Source organism: Schistocerca americana, chromosome 8 (genome assembly GCF_021461395.2).
Source record: "Schistocerca americana isolate TAMUIC-IGC-003095 chromosome 8, iqSchAmer2.1, whole genome shotgun sequence".
NCBI lineage: Eukaryota > Metazoa > Arthropoda > Insecta > Orthoptera > Acrididae > Schistocerca > Schistocerca americana.
Window position 1 is genome coordinate 442774146 of NC_060126.1, and position 20803 is coordinate 442794948.

The following is a 20803-nucleotide window of genomic DNA, read 5'->3' on the forward strand; positions in this document are numbered from 1 at the left end:
TTTGTGGGAATCCACAGCCTCCAATTGCTCTACAAAAGAAAATATGCTCTTTAATATAGATGACCTTCACTTAAACCTGCTATTAGCGAATTTCGACGAATTGTCATTTTGTAGCACACGTGTACTCTTACGTATTACATGTCGTAATTGTACACATGTAAAGTAGACGTCATATCCCATCCTTACGATGTGAATGAATCCACATTGATATGACAACTGTAAACATATTATTGTCAACTACCCTCTAAGTTGGTTCTCAAGCTGTATTACTTAGAGCAAAGTCCGCAATTAGATCTTCACAGTTGGCATATCAGTGTGGAACCATTCACAATTTAAGGATGGAACATAACTTCCACATTTTACGTGAAGTGAAAAATAATTTGACAATTAAGAAATTTAATACGTTACAGTACACATGTGCTTGAAAATGACAAGTCGAAATTATCTAACAACAAATAAAGATAATCTCCATTACAACCTAATACAGACTGTATTTTCTTTTATTATAATTATTAATCTGCTAATGAAGTAACCACTGATGTAACGTTGTTCAGTACGGCGTCCTCTGTGCCAAACAGAAATATCTGAACTCATACACAATGTTGTTGTTGTGGTCTTCAGTCCGGAGACTGGTTTGATGCAGCTGTCCATGCTATCCTGTACAAGCATCATCATCTCCGAATAATTACTACATCCTTCTCAAGCTCCTTAGTGTACTCATCTTTTGGTCTCTCTCTACGATTTTTACCCTGCATGCTCTCCCCAGCACTAAACTGGTGATCCCTTGATGCCTCAGAACTTGGCCTACCAACCGATCCCTTCTTCTACTCAAGTTGTGACAAATTTCTCTTCTCCCTAATTCTATTCGGTACCTCCTCATTAGTTACGTTATCTACCCATCTAATCTTTAGCATTCTTCTGTAGCACCACATTTCGAAAGCTTCTATCCTCTTCTTGTCTACACTGTATGTATGTATGTATGTATGTATGTATCACTTCCATACATGGCTACACTCTATACAAATACTTTCTCTATATTCGATGTTAACAAAATTCTCTTCTTCAGAAAAGCTTTCCTTGTCATTGCCAGTCTACATTTTATATCCTGTCTACTTCGACCATCATCAGTTATTTTGCTCCCCAAATAGCAAAACTCCATTACTACTTTAAGTGTCTCATTTCCTAATCTAATTTCCTCAGCTTCAGTTGATTTAATTAGACTACATTCCATTATCCTCGTTCTTCTTTTGTTGATGTTCATCTTACATCCTCCCTTCAAGACACTGTCCATTCCGTTCAACTGCTCTTCCAGGCCCTTTGCTGTCTCTGACAGAATTACAATGTCATCGGCAAACCTCAAAGTTTTTATTTCTTCTCCATGGATTTCAATTCCTACTTCGAATTTTTCTTTTGTTTCCTTTACTACTTGCTCAATATTCAGATTGAGTAACATCTGGGATAGGCTACAACCCTGTCTCACTCCCTTCCCAACCATTGCTTCCCTTTCATGTATCTGCACTCTTATAACTACCAATTGGTTTCTGTACAAATTGTAAATAGCCTTTCGCTCCCTGTATCTTACACCTGCCACCTTCAGAATTTCAAAGAGAGTATTCCAGTCAGCATTGTCAAAAGCTATTTGTATGTGTGCAAATGGTAGAAACGTAGGTTTGCTTTCCTTAACCTAAGATAAGTCGTAGGGTCGTTATTGCCATGCGTGTTCCAATATTTATACGGAATCCAAACTGGTTTTCCACGAGCTCGGCTTCTACTAGTTTTCCATGCGCTTGTAAAGAATTCGTATTAGTGTTTTGCAATCATGACTTATTAAACTGATAGTTCGGCAATTTTCACACCTGTCAATACCTTCTTTCTTTAGGATTATAAATATTATATTCTTCTTGAAGTCTGAAGTTATTTCACATGTCTCCTACATCTTGCTGACCAGATGGAAAAGTTTTGTCATGGCTGGGTCTCCCAAGGCTGTGAGTAGTTCTAATGGAATGTTATCTGCTCCCAGGCCCTTGTTTCGACTTAGATCTCTCAGAGCTCTGACAAATTCACGCAGTATCATATCTCCCATTTCATCTTCGTCAATGTCCTCTTTCATTCCAATAATATTGTTCTCAAGTACATCGCCCTTGTATAGAGCTTCTATAAACTCCTTCCATCTCTCTGCTTTCCCTCCCTTGCTTAGAACTGATTTTCCATCTGAGCTCTTGATATTCATACAAGTGACTCTCTTTTCTCCAAAAGTCTCTCTAATCTTGCTGTAGGCAGTAGTTATCTTACCTCTAATGATATGTTCTTCTACATCCTTACATTTGTCCTCTAGCCATCCCTGCTTAGCCATTTTGCGCTTCCTGTCGATCTCATTTTTGAGACGTTTGTATTCCTTTTCGCCTGCTTCACTTACTACTTTTTCATATTTCCTTCCTTCATCAATGAAATTCAATATTTATTCTGTTACCCAAGCATTTCTACTAGCCATCGTCATTTTACCTACCTGATCCTCTGTTGCCTTCACTATTTCGTCTCTCAAACCTACCCGTTCATCTTCTACTGTATTTCTTTCCCCCATTCCTGTCAATTGTTCCCTTATGCTCTCTCTGAAACTCTGTACAACCTCTGGTTCTTTCAGTTTATCCAGTTACCATCTCCTTATATTCCAACGTTTTAGCAGTTTCATAACCAATGAATTGTGGTCACAGTCCACATCTGTCCCTGGAAATGTCTTACAATTTAAAACCTGGTTCCTAAACCTCTGTCTTACCATTATATTATCTATCTGAAACCTTCCACTGTCTCCAGGCCTCTTCCACGAATACAACCTTCTGACATGATTCGTAAAACCAAGTGTTAGCTATGATTAAGTTACGCTCTGTGCAAAATTCTACCAGGCGGCTTCCTCTTTCATTCCTTGCCCCCAGTCCATATTGACCTACTACTTTTCCTTCTTTTCCTTTTCCTAGTATTGAATTCCAGTTCCCATGACTGTTAAATTTTCGTCTCCCTTAACTATCTGAGTACTTTCTCTTATTGCATCATACATTTCCTCAATCTCTTCATCATATGCGCAGCTTGTTGGCATACAAACTTGTACTAGTGTGGTAGGCGTTGGCTTCGTGCCTGTAGGCTACAATAAGGCGTTCACTATGCTGTTTGTAGTAGCTTACCCACATTCCTATTTTTTATTCATTATTGAACCCACTCCTGCATTTCCGTTATTTGATTTTGTATTTCTAACCCTGTATTCACCTGACCAGAAGTCTTGTTCCTCCTTCCATTAAACTTCAGTAAGTCTCCTTATATCTCACTCCACCCTACCCATTTTCCTTTTTAAATTTTCTAACCTACCTGCCCGATTAAGGCACCTGCCATTCCACGCACCGATCCACAGAAAGCCAATTTTGTTTCTCCTGATAACGACGTCCTCCTGAGTAGTCCCCGCCCGCACATCCGAAAGGGGACTGTTTTACCTGCGGAATATTTTGCCCAAGAGGACGCCATCATTATTTATCCATACAGTAAAGCTGCTTTCCCTCGGGAAAAGTAACTGCTGTAGTTTCCCCTTGCTTTCAGGTTGTATACGTCACACCCTGTATAATACATCATCAGCTATTTAACGTCTACTACTGGATAAAATACTCTTCTTAATATTTCCACCCACAGCTATCTTCATAAACATAAGTCAGTGTTGGTCCTGCATATCTTCTAAAGACATCTATCTACCTTTTACAAGTTTGTCTCCTTAGTCTTGTCTTATCTTCTTATTTCTTGGAATTCTGAGAAGAACTTTCTTTAGCCTCCTACCATCCATCTTATTGAGTACTGTCCAGCCCATTTCCCTTTCCTTTTGTTTTTCATCGCTGTCATTGTTACTTCTTCTATTCTAATCTGTTCCTTGATCCATTTATTTACTTTGCTGTCCCTCCCAGCAATTTTCTACATACATCTCTCCATTAGCCGATGAGCCAGCATAAGTTTTGGATGGTATTTCTGTTGAAATATCACTTTTCACTATAAATACGAACTGAATGTTAGAGTTCTCTTTCATACACATTGAAAACTTAATTTTGAAACTTTACTTAGTTTGCTAACAGTGCTCAATGTCAGCTTGACTCCTGCAATTATTGCTTTTCGTGCCCACCCCGTGGTAGTAATCACGTGCCACTGTAGTGAATTCTAAAAGTAACAGTTTTTCAGATTTGGTAAAATGACCTGAGCTGTAAGCCCGTTTTCAATGAATGAATATATCGAACTTCGATCCACAATACAATTTCATGGACTTGGCATAGGCAACAGATTAGAAACAGGTACTCGTATAACAGGGCAGGCATTGTTTTAGGTGTCGTTAGTAGCTGTTATTATTAGGAGAAATAAGATTACCGACTTAATTCGCCACAACTTAAAGCTGTTAAAGTAGTCTTTGGACTACAGTAGCAAGAAAGAAGTGAAGAAAAGTATGAACATGGTGCATATTTCGGATGTGTATGGGCGAACACCAAAACAAATGCAAAAATAAAATAAAATAAATGTTGTTAGAAATAAGCAGATACACACACCACTTTCGCTCATCAATTATACGTTTAGTGAAGACCATAGGATGCTTGAACATCAACTAAGTTTTATACAGAACTAGTCTCTATAAAAATAAGAGTAAAAATTTTGCAGTCTAGTGTTTAAATGGATCATAAACTTTATTTATCGTTTTACATGCTAGCTGATCTTGTGCAGGGGGTAGTGGTTTCCAAAAAGGGGGGGGGGGACCACTGAACTATGCTCTACACATGTTCTGCACTTATATTCATTGCTATAATCTGTACATACAGTACACTACAGCATAAAACAGTTAGATATTACTGTAGTGCACAGATAGAGAAAAATAAGCGCACTTTACATTCGTTCATGAGTACAACAACTGAGACAAGCCTCGGAAAAGCAGTTTCAAACTATGAATTCTAGCAACAATGGACATGAAAGAAAGGGACGGATGGGAGGTACAGTAGGGTTAAGAGAAGACAAATAAAATAGAAAGGAACGTGATAAAAGGAAATATTATGAAGCCAGGGGAAAAGAAAGTGACGTGACTGATTGAGAAACGTATCAGTGGACGAAGACTGATGCATTTTCTACATTTACTGTCTGACAAAGTGAAAACTGTCCATACGCATTAACTTGCGGAGAGCCGTTTCGACAGTGACAGGAAAAAAAAAATATTCAAGCTCCTCCTTAAAAGCAACAGAACATTGAACTGTACGCACAGGGCAATGTTTCGTGCACCAGAGACGGAGTTTTCTTTCTTTTTTTTTTTTAATGGGCACAGCTATTGTGCTATGTAAAAGGGACTCATGACGGACGGAGCAAGGAGGAGATAAAAAGCAGACTAGCACTGGAAGAAAGAGCATTCCTGGCCAAGAGAAGTCTACTAGTACCAAACACAGACCTTACTTTGAGAAGTTTGGCGCACAGCATTGTATGGTAGTGAAACATGCACTTTGGGAAAGCCGGAACAGAAGGGATTCGATGCATTTGAGATGAAGTGCTAACAGAAGATTGTTGAAAATTTGGTGGACTGATAAGGTAAGGAATAAGGAGGTCCTCTGCAGAATCGGTGAGGAAGGGGTTATGTGGAAAACACTGACAAGAAGAAGGGATAGAATGGTAGAACAGCAGTGATTTCCATGGTACCAGAGCGAGCTGTACGGGGTAAGAACTGTAGAGGAAGACAGAGATTGGAATACATCAAGCAAATAATTGAAGACGGAGGTTTCAAGTCCTATTCCGAGATTAAGAAGTTGGCACAGGAGAGGAATTCGTCGCGGGCCGCATCAAGCAAGTCAGAAGAATGATGATTTTAAAAAAAGGTACCCGGCGCACTGCACACGCTCTATCGTCTGGTCGCAACCAACCCAATTGAAAGCATTCGCGGTTAGCTCTAACCGTCTAGGGTTCTCCTCTGCTCATGCCGTATTACAATAATATGGAACAGACTACTGTGCACGAATTCAGCCATGTCAGCAGGAAAAAAAAGAAAAAAAATTGGCGTTGAAATTCTCGTTACCAACTAAAATGTTCCTTTATGGAAGTGATACGTTTAAGCTAGGTGAGCGAAAGCTAAATTTGTTCAGCTTAAGAAAACCAAACGAAGAACTCGTTTGGCGACACCACCCCTGGGAGGCTGCTTGAAATTGCTCGCACGACGACTTCCAGCGTTAATTAATTGGGAAACCGCTACCGTATAGAATTTTTCCTTTACGGTTATTTCTCAGCACAATCTCTCCTGGTCAAAATCCGCCTGAAAAGCTTGTAGGGGTGGACATGTGTCCGGAAACGCTTACTTTCCATGTTAGAGCTCATTTTATTACTTCTCTTCAAATCACATTAATCATGGAATGGAAACACACAGCACCAGAACGTACCAGCGTGACTTCAAACACTTTGTTACAGGAAATGTTCAAAACGTCCTCCGTTAGCGAGGATACATGCATCCATCCTCCGTCGCATGGAATCCCTGATGCGCTGATGCAGCCCTGGAGAATGGCGTAATGTATCACAGCAATCAACAATATGAGCACGAAGAGTCTCTACATTTGGTACCGGGGTTGCGTAGACAAGAGCTTTCAAATGCCCCCATAAATGAAAGTCAAGAGGGTTGAGGTCAGGAGAGCGTGGAGGCCATGAAATTGGTCCCCCTCTACCAATCCATTGGTCACCGAATCTGTTGTTGAGAAGCGTACGAGCGCTTCGACTGAAATGTGCAGGAGCTCCATCGTGCATGAACCACATGTCGTGTCGTACTTGTAAAGGCACATGTTCTAGCAGCACAGGTAGGGTATCCCGTATGAAATCATGATAACGTGTTCCATTGAGCGTAGGTGGAAGAACATGCTGACGAAAGTGAAATGAGCTCTAACATGGAAATTAAGCGTTTCCGGACACATGTCCACATATCATCTTTTCTTTATGTATGTGTGAGGAATGTTTCCTGCAAGTTTGGCCGTACCTTTTTGTAACACCCTGTATATGTGTGTGTGTATGGTGAACCTGAAATCGACCGACGAACTTGCAGAGGTGTTAGTGCGGACCTAAACAAGAAAAAAATTGCTCGCTATTATGGACTCTTAAATGTATATCTTAAGGGCTATGAGCACTTGTGCGTCTTCAGTGCTGTGAAAACATTTCGTCTGCTGCAAGCTCTTTGTTTTCCATATTTTGGGACGAGGTAGTATTAAAAAAATGTTCATTAAACGTGGGCTCTAAAATGTATTTTTTGAGAACTATGAGCCCTTGTACAGTAGAAAAGGCGTGTGTCGTACTTCTCAGTAGCGAAGATAAACAAGTGCTCATCAAAAATAGCAACGTCAACTTGACTGGAATCCCGAAAACACATCCACGAAACAGTCGACAGAAGTCAAGAGAATCCACATTAAGATAGTAAATCGGCATGTCAATTTTAGCTGTCTCGGGCGCGTTCTCCGGCATTTTTGCAGTTGCTACAGATCCTGACACAAAAACACAATCTTACAGCTATTTCTCATGATTTGCATCCTTACACAGAGAACAGCAGTTTTATCCTGCATTTGTTTAAGAAACGAGTTTTTGTGAGTCTTTATTACTCTGGAGCATGAAGTGCGATGCAACTTCAAAGGATGTGTTACGACTGGAATGTGCTTGCACCTGGCCAAGATCTTTCAGCGTTCAAAGTAACACGTTCGCAAGTCTTCTGATTTCTTTCTTTTTTTTTTGAGTTATTGAAAAGTCTCTATATGCAAAAAGCTTGTATGACAAGAACTTACCAATTCTCTTGTAACAAGTCGTATGACAGGTCACACCTATAATGGCTGTAGTTTCCTAGAAGCTTAAAAGTTTTGTTAAGTAATTTCGCATAAATGTGTACTCCGCGTTAGCTGCTATGTTCTTGCCCGATGTCACAAAGTAGGAATCACTAAATAATCCTTCATATGCTCGAAGAATTCCTTAACGAGTGCCTTTAGCGGTAATTATTCGAGCGAAAACTCGCGAGGAAGTTCTGCAACTGCTTTGGATTCATTTCTAAGGGATCAGCGCCTATTAGTTGGCTCTGTTCGGCTTAGATAAGTCTGCCCATTATAGCTAGGAGTTCGCAGAGTTCCAGAAACTCCCAAATTACGTCACACTTTTACGTTGAAGGACTTATTTCCCTTATATTTGCGTCATATTAGGCAAGGAACATCCGTGGTCCCAGTAGAGTGCTTACTGGGTCAGATAGCAAAAACAACTTCACATGCGTTTTCCCTTCGTGTCTCATTGAGCGAATCCTTTTGTATTAGTATTTCATACCAGCTGTTTAATTTAGCTTCATGGAGCAGACTGAAGGACCAGAATTGGCTCAGTGAAATATTACCAACACGGTCGTGTTAAACATGTTGCTGTAAGTAATTTCGTCTCTTTCCCCTTTCTGAATGTATTTTTAAAATGAAATCGGATTCCATATACATATAGCACGCATTTTAACCTTGTACTCTTTGTTTCTGTGACCGAAAGTTTACATATCTTCAGGTGTAAAATAACTACGAACAAAAATTTTTAGTGTTTGAGGAGACAAAAAGAAGCGCTTTCCTCGTGTGATAAAAATATCACAAGTACACCGTTTCCCCAATCGGGATCCATTACGATTTTTACGCTAGCTCAGAGACGGGGTTCAAACTGCCGTGCGATGAATACTTTTTTAGGAGTTGCGCTACAGCTATGGATTAATTTTTGGAGAGGTAGGTGAAACGTCTTTTTATTTCTTACTAGTACCAGACGGCTGGTAGTGCGCCAAAGAGTTTCCTCTTTGGAAACAGATGTTAGGGAGCTACCAGTTATGATATTTCCCTTAAAACGAAGGTAAACGTCTCAGAAACCTTGGTCGCAACTTTTATGGATTTAAAAATTGCAGTAGTTACGGAAAACCTCTTTTGTATCATGCACAATACTTTTTTTCAATTTTATTTATGCACCGAAGGACGCTTCATCTTTCTAGCAAGGCATCTTCATTGAACTCTTTTTTTTTTTTCGTTGTCAGATATTGGTTACAGATTTAAAAGCAGTCGATGGAAGCTTTTTATGCAAAATCGGGAAGGTACTTACACTGAAGCATCTAACTCATTATTTGAAGCCATGCAGTTTTCTCTCATGTGGAAAAGCACTTGGATGCTACACGTTTCCCGCAGACAGTGAGGTTATTGTAACACAACATTTCAGCTCTAATTTTCGGAGTTTTAAGTGTCACCAATGTTTTCTGAGTCTTGCCAACTTCCTGATTTTTTGCTTTCTCTTGTTTTGTGTCTGATTTTTTTGTGTGCTGATGTGTTAATATTCCTCTAAAACAACAGAGAAATTTACTTTCTTCCAAACTTCTAAACGCAGCTAATATCCCAGCCTCTGTCACAACAGCTATCTTGTCCACATCCCACTCTTGTCAACAGCCCCTCCGCCTCCATTTCTTCATCCCAATTCCCACACAATTCTCTATCGGAATTCAGATCTTTCTTAACAGTTATTGTTGCTGTCATTTGCAGCCCGCCAGAGTGGACGTGCGGTTCTAGGCGCTACAGTCTGGAACTGAGCGACCGCTACGGTCGCAGGTTCGAATGCTGCCTCGGGCATGGATGTGTGTGATGTCCATAGGTTAGTTAGGTTTAATTAGTTCTAAGTTCTAGGCAACTGATTACCACAGACATTAAGTCGCATAGTGCTCAGAGCCATTTGAACCTTTTTTTTTTTTTTTTTTTTGTCATTTGCAGTCCTTTTCTGTTTATTATCCCTTCTGCTTCTGATTGTACTAAACGTGGCTTCAAACGTACTAAACTAATAAGCCATTCTGTTATTCTTGATGCTCTTTATTATTCTTAATGTCTGTTATTATTATTATTATTATTATCTTACGAAATGTGTATTATTGTGTATTATTGTAACTTTTTGTGTAGGTAATGGTCCTGGTCCGATGTAACACAGGGTGTTAGGGCATGATCTTATCTCGCCAAAATAATAAATAAGACCCCCTCCTCGGCAAGAAATTAAACCTTAAACGTACAGGTACGTTACAAAATCTGTATCAGAAGAAATTTAAACAAGGTAATGGGTTGCGTTCACATCGGGTCTCTAGCCGTAACATCTCGTCATCTGGACACAATGTTTCGGCGGTCCACCTGGCCTCCATCCTCAGGTGAGTAGGTCGTCGCACTATCTCGGCGGAACTCTGCCGCACAAGAAGGATTTTTTAAAATGTTCTGTTAATCAATCCTTGAGACAGGTCAAGGAATATGGCACTAATTCCCACATACCATGTCATAATGATGATCTGGGCTTATTCTTCACGCATATCGTTGGTGAATGTGAGAGGACGGGAATCTTATGCTAATAGTATAGGAAATACACAGCGCCACAGACCGTGTAGTGGCTTACGGATGTAGATGTAGGTGTAGATGTGTGTGTGTGTGTATGTGTGTGATGTCTGAAGGGAAGCACAGGTAGCCTGTGCCGCAACTGTGCTGCGGTGTGCCGCCAACATGTGTCTGGGGATGGCCATTGTGTCGCCTCCAATGGCGTGGGTAATCGGTACAGGCACTCAGGTCTACACAGTATGGTCCAGCACGAGGAAGGGTCCATCCAGTCGATTTACTTCACAGCATCTGATTTCAAATCCCGAGTCAGAAGCAAAATGTGCGCAAATGCTTCAGCTGTCATAGTTAATGACTGTGACGAAACCGCGAAGCCGAAACAGAATGGGGCAGGAAAAACAGCGGTGTATCTAGAGCAAGGAGACGAAGATTAAAGTTCTTGGTTGAATATGATGAATAGAAAAGACGTCGAAACGGTGCTTTATAGCAGTGCTGCTAGTCAAATACATTGATGCGCCAAAGAAACATGTACAGGCATGTGTATTCAAATACAGAGATATGTAAACAGACAGAATACGGCGCTGCGGTCGGTAACGCCTATATGACACAACAAGTATCTGTCGCAGGTGTTAGATCGGTTACTGCTGCTATAATGACAGGTTGTAAAGATTTAAGTGAGTTTGAACGTGGTATTATAGTCGGCGCACGAGCGATGGGACACAGTATCACCGAGGTAGCGATGAAGTGGGGATTTTCCCGTATGACCAATTCAGGAGTGTACAGTGAATATCAGGAATCCGGTAAAACATCAAATCTCCGACATCGCTGCGGCCAGAAAAAACTCCTGCAACAACGGGACCAATGACGACTGAAGAGAACCGATCAACGTTACAGAATTGCAACCCTTCCGCAAATTGCTGCAGATTTCAATCCTGGACCATCAACAAGTTTCAGCGTACCACCCATTCAACGAAACATGATCGATATGGGCTTTCGGAGCCGCAGGCCCACTCGTGTACCCTTGATGAATGCACGACTCAAAGCTTTACCCCTTGTCTGGGCCCGTTAACGCATTGGACTGTTGATGACTGGAAACCTGTTGCCTAGTCGGACGAGTCTCGTTTCAAATTATACCGAGTGGATGGAAGTGTACGGGCATGGACCTCCATGTCACCTGGGGAGTGTTCAAGCTGGTGAAGGCTCTGTACTGTTGTGAGGCGCGGGCAGTTGGACAGATATGGGACCCCTGATATGTCTAGATACGACTGTGACAGGTGACACGTACGTAAGCATCCGGTCTGATCACCTGCATCCATTAGTGTCCATTGTGCATTCCGACGGACTTGGGAAATTCCAGCAGGACAATGCGATACCCCACATGTCCAGAATTGCTACAGAGTGGTTCCAGGAACGCTCTTCTGAGTTTAAACACTTCCACTGGCCACCAAACTTCCCAGATGTGAACATTATTGAGCATATGTGGGATGTCTTGCAACTTGCTCACCAGAAAAGATCTCCACCCCCTCGTACTGTTACGAATTTATGGACAGCGCGGTAGGATTCATGGTGTCAGTTCCCTCCAGCACTACTTCAGACATTAGTCGAGTCCACATCAGTAGAGTCCATGCCTCGTCGTGTTGCAGCACTTATGCGTGCTCGCGGGGGCCCTAAACGGTATTAGGCAGGTGCACCAGTTTCTTTGTCTCTTCAGTGTACTATTCTAGGCTTGTTTTTAAATAAAGAACCGTTTTGAAATTCAGCTGGTGCAGCGCTGTGGTCGGCATTTGGCGCATGCGCACTGTGCACCGAATTTGATTGTCAAGCCACAGACACCATTACAGAGTCATTCGGTGTGTTCTAGTTTGTTGATCAGTATTTGAAATGCCTCCTCTGACTGAGAATAAGCGTTGTGATTCGTTTTCTTGGTACTAAAAGTGTGAGAGCGGTGGAATTCATCGTCAGAACAATGAAGTGTATTGAGAAAACATTGTGACCAATAGGATGGTACGGAAATGGGTAAGCTTTTAAATATGACTGTACGAATGTGCACGATGAGCACCAAAGGGAGAGATCTTCAGTGATTGCTGACTATTTGGTGCAGAAAGTTGATGAAAAAGTGAGAGAGCACAGACAGTTTACGATTTCGACGTTACGTGATAAGTTTCCTCAAGTGTTAAGAAGTGTGCTTTATGCAGATGTTACAGAACGTTTAAATCATCGGATGTTATGCTAATCAAGCGGCATATTTGAATGAGGTAGTCTATGTATTGGAAAGCTGGTTCAAATGGCTCTAAGCACTGTGGGGCTTAACATCTTAGGTCATCAGTCCCCTATACTTCGAACTACTTTAACCTAACTAACCCAAGGACATCATACACATCCATGCCTGATGTAGGATTCGAACCTGCGACCGTAACAGCAGCGCGGTTCCGGACTGAAGCGCCTAGAACCGCTCGGCCACAGCGGCCGGACGGAAAGTTGGTTGTACGATACGATTAATATTGGTGGGAATTATGTAGAAAAATAGATTAAAGTACAGACTTTCATATAGAAATAAAACTGTTAAGAAAAGTGTACTTGTTCTATTTTATTTCAAAATGGTAAACGTAAAAAGACGCCTCGCTTCAGGTATAGTTCACTGTTTACGAAATTAAAATCCAATTTTCCTCTAAGGATGTTTTATTGCTCAAATATTGCAGAGCAACGAAATCAAGACTGCCTAGAATTTAGACAAAGGATTTTTTTACAATTCTCGTAGCAAAATTCAGAGTGAGAAAAGAAAGAGTGAAAAAATTAACGAAGAGAGGGAAAACATAGAGTGGGAAACAGACAAATGGGTTACCAAACTGTTGACCATAAGACCTAGTTTTGCAAAAATAAAGAAAAATTCACTTGCTTGAAAGTAATCATGGTGATGAACTTAATTTATGATTGGAGAGGATTTGAAATATTTCAGGAACAGCTGCTAATAGCTATGTAACAAAATTACCAAAAAGTTCATCTCCTCAAGGAATAGATGTTTTGTGTATGACCAGTTGTACTGACGCAGAAACTGTGGAATTTTTTCTTTCGTGATCAAAAAAAGGAAAATAAGTATCAAATAACAGCTCGAATTGAAACTTCTCTTCCTTCACCTTACCTATAAGCTATTAATAATAATAAAATATGGATCGATATTTTAATAGATTATGTATTCTGCATTCTGAACAAGACTAGATATTAAAAAATTTAAAAAAGCGAATGGTCGTATGTTTTGTGAAATTATTTGCCTAAAAGTAAGAAATAAAACATATTAGAGAAAGCTTTGACGTACCTCATTTTCTGTACGCGATTTAGAGTACAATTGCAAGGTGCATCAAAATTTTCTCTAATCTACTTTACCTCTTACTTTCACAGAAATCATTTCACAAAATTTTTGAACCTTTTTTTTTCATTTCATTTCTGTACATTCTTACACAGTAGCATTTCAGATGTTTCATTAAGTCTGTTCCGCAATGCATCTTCTCCATTCTACGTGAAACCGGGTAGTGAATGCCAACAAGCGGGAGCATCTAGTTCAACTCCATGTCAGAGTAGACCGCTACCAGAGTCTCCTTCGTGTGTCTTGGGTGTCTGTTTATACCAACGTTATAGAGTAGTTCCCGGCTAAACTGTTCAGAGTCCCCACAGCTCCTGTAGAATAACATAATTTTTGATGGCGGCGGAGGGGGGGAGAGAGAGAAAGGAAAGGAAGGAACTAATGATATCAGCTGCATCATTTCTGAATGTGGAACCAGCAGCTACGAGGGAAAATGTGTACCAGGCTGAGATCTCCTGCTCCGACAGCTGCGTTAACCACTGTGCCACCCGGGCACAGTATTTATCGCAAATGTGCGCACTATATCGGCACGCTCCCCAGCTGACCCACACTCCTAGCTAGTGCTGCCTATTTTAGATTCGCGCTGAAGGTCGAACGTAAATGTACAGTCGTGGACAAAACAAGCGAGACCCCTCGCCCTTGTCGTTATGCTGCTCCGCACAGCTTTAACGTCTGCTACACAGCGTAACAGGCAAGGCGACGAAGTGCTACCAACATACTATGTACAGGCGTGAAATTGAAAAACTATCCGAACTTTGTCAGACTGTTTTCAATCACGTGTAAGACTATATTAATGCTGATTAGTGTGTAAAACAACACACGTAAATACACTCCTGGAAATTGAAATAAGAACACCGTGAATTCATTGTCCCAGGAAGGGGAAACTTTATTGATACATTCCTGGGGTCAGATACATCACATGATCACACTGACAGAACCACAGGCACATAGACACAGGCAACAGAGCATGCACAATGTCGGCACTAGTACAGTGTATATCCACCTTTCGCAGCAATGCAGGCTGCTATTCTCCCATGGAGACGATCGTAGAGATGCTGGATGTAGTCCTGTGGAACGGCTTGCCATGCCATTTCCACCTGGCGCCTCAGTTGGACCAGCGTTCGTGCTGGACGTGAGACGACGATTCATCCAGTCCCAAACATGCTCAATGGGGGACAGATCCGGAGATCTTGCTGGCCAGGGTAGTTGACTTACACCTTCTAGAGCACGTTGGGTGGCACGGGATACATGCGGACGTGCATTGTCCTGTTGGAACAGCAAGTTCCCTTGCCGGTCTAGGAATGGTAGAAAAATGGGTTCGATGACGGTTTAGACGTACCGTGCACTATTCAGTGTCCTCTCGACGATCACCAGTGGTGTACGGCCAGTGTAGGAGATCGCTCCCCACACCATGATGCCGGGTGTTGGCCCTGTGTGCCTCGGTCGTATGCAGTCCTGATTGTGGCGCTCACCTGCACGACGCCAAACACGCATACGACCATCATTGGCACCAAGGCAGAAGCTGAAGACGACATGTCTCCATTAGTCCCTCCATTCACGCCTGTCGCGACACCACTGGAGGCGGGCTGCACGATGTTGGGGCGTGAGCGGAAGACGGCCTAACGGTGTGCGGGACCGTAGCCCAGCTTCATGGAGACGGTTGCGAATGGTCCTCGCCGATACCCCAGGAGCAACAGTGTCCCTAATTTGCTGGGAAGTGGCGGTGCGGTCCCCTACGGCACTGCGTAGGATCCTACGGTCTTGGCGTGCATCCGTGCGTCGCTGCGGTCCGGTCCCAGGTCGACGGGCACGTGCACCTTCCGCCGACCACTGGCGACAACATCGATGTACTGTGGAGACCTCACGCCCCACGTGTTGAGCAATTCGGCGGTACGTCCACCCGGCCTCCCGCATGCCCACTATACGCCCTCGCTCAAAGTCCGTCAACTGCACATACGGTTCACGTCCACGCTGTCGCGGCATGCTACCAGTGTTAAAGACTGCGATGGAGCTCCGTATGCCACGGCAAACTGGCTGACACTGACGGCGGCGGTGCACAAATGCTGCGCAGCTAGCGCCATTCGACGGCCAACATAGCGGTTCCTGGTGTGTCCGCTGTGCCGTGCGTGTGATCATTGCTTGTACAGCCTTCTCGCAGTGTCCGGAGCAAGTATGGTGGGTCTGACACACCGGTGTCAATGTGTTCTTTTTTCCATTTCCAGGAGTGTATAAGATATAAATGAAAGAAGAAACGTTAATTACTATGAACTGCACTAATAAAAATTAATTTCAGCTTATCGAGATAATATAAGTGTTTCAGTAAGACAAAGTACCCCAGATCGTTACGAATTAGCAAAATATTATGCGAATTTGGGTACCTTTATTCTGTACTGGCGCCCTGTGGATGTCAATATGAAACTCTTGTAGAATTTCATACTTGTTACTGCCTATTTTTTCCGCTTCAGTCAATAACTGAATTGACTTAACTGTGACACTGAATGATTTTTAGCTGAATTTCGTTATGAATCTTCACACATGGTAGTTCAGCAACGGTAATCCAGTATGACTGGTCTGAACGTTGACACAGACCGTTTCGCGGCCAAATTCGCATAATATTTTGCTAATTCGTAACGATATGGGGTATTTTGTCCTACTAAAACAGTTATGTTATCTCGATAAGCTGAAATTAATTTTTATTAGTACAGTTCACAGTAATTAGCGTTTCTTCTTTCATTTATATCTTATATTTACGTGTTGTGTTTTACACGCTAATCAGCGTTAATATGGTCTTACACGTGATTGAAAACAGTCTGACAAAGTTCGGATAGTTTTTCAATTTCACGCCTGTTACGCTGTGTAGCAGACTTTAAAGCTGTGCAGATCAGCATAACGAAAAGGCGAGGGGTCTCGCTCGTTTTGTCCACGACTGTACATCCGCACTGAAGGTTGTCGATTCATTGCCCATCAAGGTGAATCGGGTATACGATTTGTGACGTCTGTTGTTCCAGACATGTCCGAATGACATCATGTATTCACATAATCCTATACAACTGACGTATATGCAACAGAAAACTGTGGCGACCATATGGCGGCTGCCACTTTCCGGTATTCGGGTGTCCGCGAGCAGCTGGACGGGGCGTCTGGCGTGACCGGCCCTGGAGGTCGCAGCTTATTGGGCACGGCTTATTGGCCGCGCCGCGTCAATAGACTGCGTGACGGGACGCGATTATCGACTCGTGCGAGTCGACTAGAAGCGCGAGTCGACTGGGCCGTCGAGTGCGCTATCGGGTCCCGCGCGGGCACCTAATGGAGCGTGAGGGGAAAGATTGGCCGGGCCTGCAGAGGCGGTCGCGGACGGCGCCGAAAGAAAAAGTGGTCGCGACGGGGCGAAGGAACTCCGGCAAACTCGCAGTCCGACGCCGCCGGCGCTTTGATCAATGCCGCGGACGCGCCAGGGGAATCTCAATTATGGGCGGCAGCCCATTCCCCGAGCTCCGAAAGGCATTCACCCGCGCCAGCCAACGATAACTCTTACAACTGTCTGGCTTACTACCCAGTGGCAACATCTGAAACAATTGTCATACCGAGTTTGTGTGCAAAATGTTTGTAACCAGTTCTGACACTCAGATATAACAATAAAATAATGAAAAATCAGCAGTCCGGAAAAAGTTGTGGGTGAAACTTTGTAACTAGCAGGGTAATCTGCAGTGTACAGTCCTGATACTGGAAATGAGACATTTTATGTTTTCAAATGCATTTGTTACTGTGCTTTTACATCTGACTCATCACCTCTTGAGTAAAGAAGCCTCTTTGTGCCTTTAACGAGCCTGTCTGGTTCTTTAACGATCAGCAGTTTCCTTACTTCTAACGTAATCCCCATAACTGTTAATACATTAACACTGAGGTGACAAAAGTTATGGGATACCCCATAATAACCTGCCCTGTGTAGTTCAGCTGTTCGACTTGGGATGGAGTCAACAAGCCGTTGGAATTACCAGATACGCAGCAACCAGTCGAAAGATCATATTTTCTTAATTTAATTTTGAGTTTAGGGTCACTTCTGGTGGTGACTGCGGGAACTCTGACGGCTCAACGACATGTCAGGGACATCCTGCGTCTTCATGTGACAGACTTCCGGCGACTACTCAAAAAATTTAGAGAACCGTCATTTGAACATGACTGCCGAACGATTCTATGGCTGCCAACATACATTGCGCGTAAGTACCACGAAGATACGATACGAGAAATCAGGGCTCATATGGAAGTACACTACTGGCCATTAAAATTGCTACACCAAGAAGAAATGCAGATGATAAACGGGTATTCATTGGACAAATATATTATACTAGGACTGACATGTGATTACATTTTCACGCAATTTGGGTGCATAGATCCTGAGAAATCAGTAACCCGAACAAACACCTCTGGCCGTAATAACGGCCTTGATACGCCTGGGCATTGAGTCAAACAGAACTTGGATGGCGTGTACAGGTACAGCTGCACATGCAGCTTCAATACGATACCACAGTTCATCAAGAGTAGTGACTGGCGTATTGTGACGAGCCAGTTGCTCGGCCATCATTGACCAGACGTTTTCAATTGGTGACAGATCTGGAGAATATGCTTGCCAGGGCAGCAGTCGAACATTTTCTGTATCCAGAAAGGCCCGTACAGGACCTGCAACATGCGGTCGTGCATTATCCTGCTCAAATGTAGGGTTTCGCAGGGATCGAATGAAGGGTAGAGCCACGGGTCGTAACACATCTGAAATGTAACGTCCACTGTTCAAAGTGCCATCAATGCGAACAAGAGGTGACCGAGACGTGTGACCAATGGCACCCCATACCATCACGCCGGGTGATACGCCAGTATGGCGATGACGAATACACGCTTCCAATGTGCGTTCACCACGATGTCGTCAAACACGGATGCGACCATCATGATGCTGTAAACAGAACCTGGATTCATCCGAAAAAATGACGTTTTGCCATTCGTGCACCCAGGTTCGTCGTTGAGTACACCATCGCAGGCGCTCCTGTCTGTGATGCAGCGTCAGGGGTAGCCGCAGCCATGGTATCCTAGCTGATAGTCCATGCTGCTGCAAACGTCGTCGAACTGTTCGTGCAGTTGGTTGTTGTCTTGCAAACGTCCCCATCTGTTGACTCAGGGATCGAGACGTGGCTGCACGATCCGTAAGGTCTCCTAGCTGATAGTCCATGCTGCTGCAAACGTCGTCGAACTGTTCGTGAAGTTGGTTGTTGTCTTGCAAACGTCCCCATCTGTTGACTCAGGGATCGAGACGTGGCTGCACGATCCGTTACAGCCATGCGGATAAGATACCTGTCATCTCGACTGCTAGTGATACCTGGCCGTTGGGATCCAGCACAGCGTTCCGTATTACCCTCCTGAAACCTCCGATTCCATATTCTGCTAACAGTCATTGGATCTCGACCAACGCGAGCAGCAATGTCGCGATACGGTAACCCGCAATCGCGATAGGTTACAATCCGACCTTTATCAAAGTCGGAAACGTGATGGTACGCCTTACACGTGGCATCACAACAACGTTTCACCAGGCAACGTCGGTCAACTGCTGTTTGTGTATGGGAAATCGGTTGGAAACTTTCCTCATGTCAGTACGTTGTAGGTGTCGCCACCGGCGCCAACCTTGTGTGAATGGTCTGAAAAGCTAATCATTTGCATATCACAGCATCTTCTTCCTGTCGGTTAAATTTCGCGTCTATAGCACGTCATCTTCGTGGTGTAGCAATTGTAATGGCCAGTAGTGTATAGAGACAGTCGCTTTTCCCTCGCTGTATTTCCGAGTGGAACAGGAAAGGAAATGACTAGTAATGGAACATGGTACCCTCCGCTACGTATCATACAGTGGCTTGCGGAGTATCTACGATGCAATCATACAAAATGTCAATAGATGCCCATACAAACATTTTCTGCTCGGAAGATGGCATCCCTGTCAATGGACGACTACGCCAACGAAGACGCCAGAGCGCCTATCAAACGGAGCCGTCCCACATCCACCATCACTGTGTAGACAGCCACAGGCGGTGGAGCATGGCCTACCAGACATTTTGCAGTGGAGACCACAGGAAGAATGGAAGCAGGACATACATTATCCCTTGGCCCGTACTATCGGGTAGGAATCGTGAATCGACCAGCCGATCGTATATAGATGTAGACAGTATCGCGTTGCCATTTTTCAACAGGAAAATGCTCGTCCACGTCAGATACGCGTTTCAACAAAGCGTCTGCATACCGCTGAGTATTCCTGTGGCTTGCAACATCGACACATTTGTCCCCTACAGAACAAGTCTAGCGCTAGCTCAGACGTCACTTCGCCGGCCGACGTGGCCGTGCGGTTAAAGGCGCTGCAGTCTGGAACCGCAAGACCGCTACGGTCGCAGGTTCGAATCCTGCCTCGGGCATGGATGTTTGTGATGTCCTTAGGTTAGTTAGGTTTAACTAGTTCTAAGTTCTAGGGGACTAATGACCTCAGCAGTTGAGTCCCATAGTGCCCAGAGCCATTTGAACCATTTCAGACGTCACTTCGGTTTCGCTGCCACGGAGCAGGATATCAGCGAACTGATACAACAGTTGTAGGACTCAGTCAGTGCGTGCATCCGTACCGAGTACGATGTCGTGTCCTGCTGACAAGTGGGCTCATACTGCCAAGTTCTCTAAATCTGAATCAACGCTGTAATCATTGAAGTACCATCAAATGCCCTCTCAACCCGTGAAGTTTCGTTTCTTTTCCTCGTACTCTTCTGTGTGCTTCAAGTTTTTGCTTTACTGTGTTTGTCAGGCAGTGTAATTTAAGGATAAACAGAGAAACGACAATGGTGCCAGAGAATAGCACAACGACAAATAAAGACTTGCTCAACACCAAAGTTGGGAAAGACGCAATAATTCTATAATCGAGAGGATTTGCTTTATTTAATTCCGGTCTTGGTTCACAATTTTTATTTGTAATCAGATAATTAGTTTCGGTCGCTAATGACCATCTCCACTCTACATCTACATCACACTCTGCAAGCCACCTAATGATGTGTGGTGAAGGGTA

The 20803-nt window shown here is 43.3% G+C and overlaps 1 protein-coding gene across 1 annotated transcript in view; it reads right to left on the bottom strand.

The window, feature by feature from the left end:
- The window catches only part of LOC124545907 (somatomedin-B and thrombospondin type-1 domain-containing protein-like), a 301283-nt gene that overhangs the window by 4785 nt on the left and 275695 nt on the right, over positions 1 to 20803 (bottom strand). The gene's annotated exons all lie outside the window — the stretch shown is intronic.